Source organism: Dasypus novemcinctus, chromosome 21 (genome assembly GCF_030445035.2).
Source record: "Dasypus novemcinctus isolate mDasNov1 chromosome 21, mDasNov1.1.hap2, whole genome shotgun sequence".
NCBI lineage: Eukaryota > Metazoa > Chordata > Mammalia > Cingulata > Dasypodidae > Dasypus > Dasypus novemcinctus.
The window spans coordinates 68,403,511-68,411,338 of NC_080693.1; positions in this window are offsets into that span (position 1 = coordinate 68,403,511).

A 7,828-nucleotide genomic window follows, 5' to 3' on the forward strand; every position below is an offset into this window, starting at 1 on the left:
GTACGTGTCACCCCTTTTCCTCTCTCTCCCCTGCTCTAGGTGATCTCCCTCACTGTGTCTTCTCAGGCCCCGATTCTTTTGCTTCTCAGTCACTACCCCTGTCCATCAAGGTTCTCATTTTTCTAGGTCAATAACTATGTTTTTTATTTCTCACATCTTGTTTCATCTTCAAACTTTCTGCGTTTTCCCTAAACATCATTCTTGCTTTATGGATTCTTTTCCTTTTTCTCCTTTCTATAAAGACCTACAGTAGTTGCTGAGGGCAGGGAGAGGGAAGAAGAGATATGATGTGGGAGCATTTTTGGTACTTTGAGTTGTCCTAAATGATATTGCAGGGTCAGATGCTGGACTTTATATATCCTCCCTTAACCTACTGAATATACTGGAGGAGAGTGTGAACTACAGGGTAAACTATTATATATGTGGGGCAGCGGTGCTCCAAAATATGCTCACCGAGTGCGATGAGTGTGCCACAGTGATGGGGGAGGTTGTTGGTGTGGAAGGAGTGGGATGGGGGGTGGGGGATATATGGGAACCTCTTACATTTTTTAATGTAACATTTTTTTGTGTGATGTATATATCTTCAAAAAAATAAAATTTACAAAAATGGGGTGGGGGATGGGGAGTGGGACCCTCATATTTTTTTTATGTTTCTTTAATGTTTTTTAATGTAACATTCTTTGTGATCTATTAACTTTAATTTAAAAAGTGTAAAAAAAAGATACATTAAAAAAAAAACAAGCAATTTAAAGCAGGAGGGGGGCCTTCCCTGTGAGCTCAATCAGCTTAACCAGGATTGTCACTGATTTTTTAATTTTCCTTATATTTTCAAAGTGTTTTGAGCATAATGGACCATATTTTGAGGGTCATTTGATCAGTTTCTCTGGTCATGGTGTTAGTTCCTGGGGAGTGGGGAGAATGAGGAAATGTAGGTGGATCTGGTCTGAAAATGAAAGAAAGGGACACAGGGTTGTGGAGGAAAATATGTCTAAGATAGGAATCCCGGGTGAGACAGGCATGGTCGTTCCCCCCGACCATATGTTCCAGGTTCCTGGGGAATCACCAGGGGCTAGTGCAGAGCTGGGGTCTTGCCAGCTGGTACCCAAGCCAGGCTCAGGTACTCCTGGATGTGCACCCCGAACGGAAGGTGCCAGCCACAGCCTCCCACCTGGACTGGGATGACTACACCTCTCCACGCCCCACGAAGCCCTCTCTCTACCTGTGCCCCTTCCCCTGAATAAGACTTCAAGGATCAGGCTCTCCTTGGATGCGGTGGTTTGAAACTGTATGTACCCCCAGAAAAGCATGTTCGTACATCTAATCCATTCCTGTGGATGTAAACCCATTGTAAGTAAGCGCTTTGGATGAGGTTACTTCAGTTAAGGCGTGACCCACCTCATTCAGGATGGGTCTTTTTTTATTTTTGTTTTTTAAAATTGTTTTTAAATTTTAAAAAAATTTTTAAAGATTTATTTTTTATTTATTTCTCTCCCCTTCCCTGCCCTGCCCCCCAGCTGTCTGCTCTCTGTGTCAATTCGCTGTGTGTTCTTCTGTGTCTGCTTATATTCTTGTCAGCGGCACCAGAAATTTGTCTCTTTTTGTTGCATCATCTTGCTGCATCAGTTCTCCGTGTGTGTGGCACCACTCCTGGGCAAGTTGGACTTTCTTTCACGCCGGGCGGCCCTCCTTATGGGGCACACTCCTTGCACATGGGGCTCCCCTATCCAGGGGACACCCCTGTGTGACACGACACTCTTTGCACGCATCAGCACTGCGCATGGGCCCGCTCACCACATGGGTCAGGAGGCCCTGGGTTTGAATTCTGGACCTCATGCGGTAGGACGCTCTACCCATTGAGCCAAGTCTGCTTCCCCAGGATGGGCCTTAATCCTCTTACTGGAGTCCTTTATAAACTGAATGAATACAGTGAGAGGGGGAGAAAGCCATGGAAGCAAGAAGCTGAGATCAACAAAACCAGGAAGAGGAAGGAGAGACCAGCAGATGCCGCCACTTGCCACGTAACTGAGGAGCCAAGGATCACCAGCAGCCAGTGTTCAGAAAGAAAGCATCGCCTTGGTGAGGCCTTGATTTGGACATGCTGAACCATTTCATGGCATTTGCTGGAGCAGCCTGGGAAACTAAAACAGATTTCAGTATCAGGAGAGTGGGGTGCTGCTATGGAAAATACCAAAAATGAGAAAAAGGCTTTGGGATTGGGTAATGGGGAGAGGCTGGAAGAATTTTGAAATGCTTGATAGAAAGGACCTAGATTTCTTTGAAGAGACTTTTTGTAGAAACATGGATGCTAAAGGTGCTTCTGATGAGACCTTAGAAGAAAATGATGACTGTGTTCTTGGAAACTGAAGGACAGGCGATACTTGTTTTAAAGTGGCAGACAACTTGGCAAAATCAATTCTGATGGGACCTCTGGGAAAAACACGGAACTCAATTCTCTTCCAGAAAAATAGCTAGAGGACAGGAAGAAATGGCCTGGGGAAAAAATGTTCTAAGGTTGAGGACATCAGGGGAAGGCCGGACACCACCCAGTAGAGAGAGGAGCACAGGGAAAAAAATCTCGGTGGAAAGACCATGAGCAGAATCTGCAACTGCAGCCACCAGTGCCCTTCCCCCATCCTACCAGCAGGTCATTTTTAATTCTACAGCCTGGGGCCTCGGGCTGTGGACAAAGGGAGCTGCAGGAATCTACCTCCCCAGGAAACAGGAGAAAGGGACACAGCCTAAGACCGATTCAGCTTTGGGCCAACAAATTAGGTCTGCTGAGTCCCACCAGCCCTTCCAGGCCTGGAGGGAACACCCCATTGTTCGCCTTGGGATTAAGAGATCCGACCCTCTCAATCACCCTCCCTACTGACCAGGACTGGTTGTTGAGGACAGAGGTAGTGGAATTATTTCCTATTCAGGAAAGGGAGGGGGCTGCCAGCCAAGTTTGAAGAACAGCCTCTGAGAAAGTTTGAATTGCGAGGCTCCGTCGTCATGTTGTTGCAGGCCGTGTTGCAGCAAACACACTCTTATCCAGCTTTGAACTGGGAGGCTTGCCAAATAGCTCCATCTGCTGGCAAAGCCAGGAAGTGCATGTGAGGAAATGAAAAGTAAATAAGAGAGGCACTTACAGTAATAACATTAATGTGAATGAATTAAACTCCCCAATCAAAAGACACAGGCTGACAGAATATTTTAAAAAACATGAGCCATCCATCCACTGCCTACAAGAGACTCAACATACACCCAGGGATAAAAACCGACTGAAAGTGAAAAGTTGGTAAAATATACTTAATGCAAACAAGAACCAAAAAGAGCAGGGGTAGCTATATTAATATTGGACAAAACGGACTTTAAGTGCAAAAAAATTTTTGAGAGGTAGAAGGTCATAATGTATTAATAAAAGCTACAATCCACTAAGAAGAAATAGCAGTCATAAATGTCTATGCACCTACTAGGGTGCCCCAAAATACATGAGACAAACTCTGGAAAAACTGAAGGAAGAAATAGACATCTCTACAATAATAGTTGGAGACTTCAACATCCCACTCACATCATTAGATAGAACAACTAGACAGAAGATCAACAAGAAAACAGAGAACTTGAACAATGTGACAAACAAGCTAGATCTAACAGACATATACAGACTGTGGCATCCCAGGTTAGCAGATTATACAGTCTTCTCAAGTCCTCATGGATCTTTCTCCATGATAGACCACATATTAGGTCACAAGGCATGTATCAATAAATATAAAAAGCCTGAAATTATACAAAGCAATTTCTCAGATCATAATGGAATAAAAAATGGAAATCATCTATTATCGATGGGAAAGGGGAAATTTTGCATATGTGTGGAGGCTAAACAACACACTCCTAAACAATCAGTGGTTTAAAGAAGAAACGGTAAACCTAATTAGTAAATATATTGAGATAACTGAAAATGAGAACACAACTTTCAAAACTTATAAGATATAGTGAAGGCAGTGCTGAAAGGGAAATTTATAGTCCTAAATGCCTATACTAAAAAAGATGAAAGAGCTAAAATCAAAGACCTAACTGAACACCTGGAGAAACTAGAAAAAGAACAGCAAACCAATCCCAAAGCAAACAGAAAGAAAGAAATAACAAAGATTAGAACAGTAATAAATGAAATTCAGAACAAAAAAGGAATAGAGAAAATCAACAAAATCAAAACTTGGTTCCTTGAGAAGATGAATAAAAGCAACAAACCCTTCGCTAGACTAACAAAGAATAAAAGAGAAGATGCAAATAAGAAAAATTAAAAATGAAAGTGGGGACATTACAAATGACCCCACAGAAATAAGAAGGATCATAAGAGGATATTATTAGAAACTGTATGCCAACAAACTAGACAACCTCTATGAAACAAATTTCTAAAAACACAAACAACCTACATTCACTCTGCAAGAAACACAAGAACTTAACAAACAAATCACATTTAAAGAGACTGAATCAGTCATCAAAAATCTCACAACAAAGAAAAATCCAGGACCAAATGCCTTCACAGGTGAATTCTACCAAGCATTTTGAGAAGAATTAAACCAATCCTATTTAAACTCTTCCAAAAAATTGATGAGGAGAGAAAATTACCCAACACATTTTATGAAGCCAACATCACCTTTATACCAAAGCCAGATAAAGATACTACAAGAAAAGAAAATTACAGACCAGTCTCTAATGAACATAGACATAAAAATTCTCAAGAAAGACCTTGAAAATAGAATCCAAAAGCATATTAAAAGAAAGTTATAACCATGACCAAGCGGGATTTATTCCTGGTATGCAAAGGTGGTTCAACATGAGAAATTCAATTAACGTAATACACCACATTAACAAATCAAAGGGAAAAACCCACATGATCATCTTGATCAATGCAGAAAAGGCACTCAAAAAATCTAGCCTCCTTTCTTGATTTAAAAAAAAAAAACACTTTAAAAGATAGGAAGAGAAGGAAAATTCCTCAATAGGATAAAGGGCATATATATAAAACCCACAGAAACATTGTACTCAATGGGGAAAGGTTGAAAGCTTTCCCTCTAAGATGGGGAAAAAGACAAGGATGCCCACTGTCACCACTGTTATTCAACATCATGCTAGAAGTTCTAGCTAGAGCAATTAGATGAGGAGAAAAAAAAAAGACATCCAACTAAGAAAAGAGGAAGTAAAATTCTCACTATTTGCAGATGACATGATCTTGTGTTTTGAAATGTCTGAAATGTCTATGACAAAGCTAATTGAGCTAATAAACAAGTTCAGCAAAGTGGCAGAATACAAGATCAACACACAAAAAATCGTAATGTTTCCATACACAAGTGATGAACAAATCTGAGGGGGAAATCAGTAGAAAATTTCCATTTACAATAGCAACAAAAAACTCAAATACCTAGGAATCAACTTAACAAAGAAGTACAGGACCTATATTCAGAAAACTACAAAACACTGCTAAAAGAAATCAAAGACCTAAACAAATGGAAGGACGGTCTGTGTTATTGGATTGGAAGACTAAATATCGTGAAGATGTCAGTCCTACCCAAACTTATTTATAGATTCAATGCAATACCAATCAAAATTCCAACAGCCTACTTTACCAAAATGGAAAAGGCAATTACCAAATTTATTTGAAAGGGAAAGTGCACCCAAGTAGCCAAAAGTATTCCAAAAAAAGAAGAGCAACATGGGAGGACTTATACTGCCTAACCTTGAAACATACTACATAGCTACAGTGGTCAAAACAGCATGGTATTGGCATAAAGACAGACACACTGATCAGTGGAATAGAACTGAGAATCCAGAAATAAACCCTCCCCTCTACAGCCAACTGGTTTTTGACAAACCTACTATGTCCATGTTTTGGGGACAAAACTGTCTCTTCAACAAATGGTGCTGAGAGAACTGGATATCCATAACCAAACAAATGAAAGAGGATCCCGATCTCATTCCCTATGCAAAGCAACTCAAAATGGATCCAAGACATAAATAGAAAAGCCAGGACCGTAAAACTACTAGAAGAAAATGTAGGGAAACATCTTTAAGATCTTGTGGTAGGTGGTGGTTTCAACTTACACTGAACAACAAAATAAAAAATTAAACATTTTTGCACCTCACAGGACTTTGTCAAAAGGGTGAAGAGGCAGCCTACTCAGTGGGAGAAATATATGGAAATACATATCAGATAAGGGTTTAATATCCATGATGTATGAAGAGATGCTAGGGAAGCAGATGTGGTTCAGATGATAGAGTGTCTGCCTACCATATAGGAGGTCCAAGGGTTCAATACCCAGGACCTCCTTGCTCATGTGGTGAGCTGGTCCATGCGCAGTGCTGCTGCATCCAAGAAGTGCCAGCCCACGCAGGAATGCCCCCGCATAAGGGTGCCCCCCATGCAAGGAGTGGCCCCCGCACAAGGAGAGTCACCCCGCACAAAACCACAGCCCACCCAGGAGTGGTGTCACACACACGGAGAGCTGACACAGCAAGATGATGCAACAAAAAGAGACACAGATCCCCAGTGTCACCTGATGAGAATACAAGCTGACACAGAAGAACACACAGTGAATGGACACAGAGATCAGACAACGGGGAGGCAGGGGCAGATTGGGGCAGGAGAAATAAATAAATCTTTTTAATAAATAAATAGAGGTGCTACAATTCAACAAAAAAAAAAGACAAATGATCAATTTTTTTAAATGGGCAAAAGACTTGAGTAGACATTTGTCCAAAGAAGAAATATAAATGGTGAAAAAAAAAATGAAAAAAATATTCAACATCACTAGCGATTAGGGAAATGCAAATCAAAGCTATAATGAGATATTATTTCATACCTATTAAAATGGCAACTATTAAAAACACAGAGAGGGAAGCAGACTTGGCCCAATGGATAGGGCGTCCACCTACCACATGGGAGGTCTGCAGTTCAAACCCCGGGCCTCCTTGACACGTGTGGAGCTGGCCTATGCACAGTGCTGATGTGCACAAGGAGTGTCATGCCACACAGGGGTGTCCCCCATGTAGAGGAGCCCCACGTGCAAGGAGTGTGCCCCATAAGGAGAGCTGCCCCGCCTGAAAGAAAGTGCAGCCTGCCCACACACGGAGAGCTGACACAGCAAGATGACGCAACAAAAAGAAACACAGATTCCCGGTGCTACTGATAAGGATAGAAGTGGTCACAGAGGAACACACAGAGATTGGACACGGAGAGCAAGTCAAATGGAGTGGGGGGAAGGGGAGAGAAATAAATAAAAAATAAATCTTAAAAAAAAAACACAGAGAACTACATGTGTTGGAGAGGATGTGGAGAGATAGGAATGCTTATTCACTCTTGGTGGGAACGTAGAATAGTATAGTACAACCTCTGTGGAAGACTGTTTGGCAGTTCTTAAAGAAATTGAATACAGATTTGCCACATGACCCGGCAATCCCCATATTGGGTATATATACTTTGAAGAATTGAGAGCAGTGATATGAACCAACATCTGCACACCAGTGCTCTTAGCAGCATTATTCACGATTGCCAAAAGAAGGAAACAACCCAGGTGTCCATCTACCGATGAATGGATAAACAGACTGTGGTGTATACACACCATGGAATATTACGCAGCCGTAAGAACAAAGTCATGAAGCACATGACAACATGGATGAACCTGGAGGACATTAACGTTCTGTGAAGCAAGCTAGACACAAAAGGGCAAACACTGTATGACTGCACTATTATGAACTAAATATATCTTGTAAACTCGTGGATTAAGAACTAGAACATGGGTCACCAGAGAATAGAATGTGTCTGGAGAATGGAAAGCTGAGGTTTAAC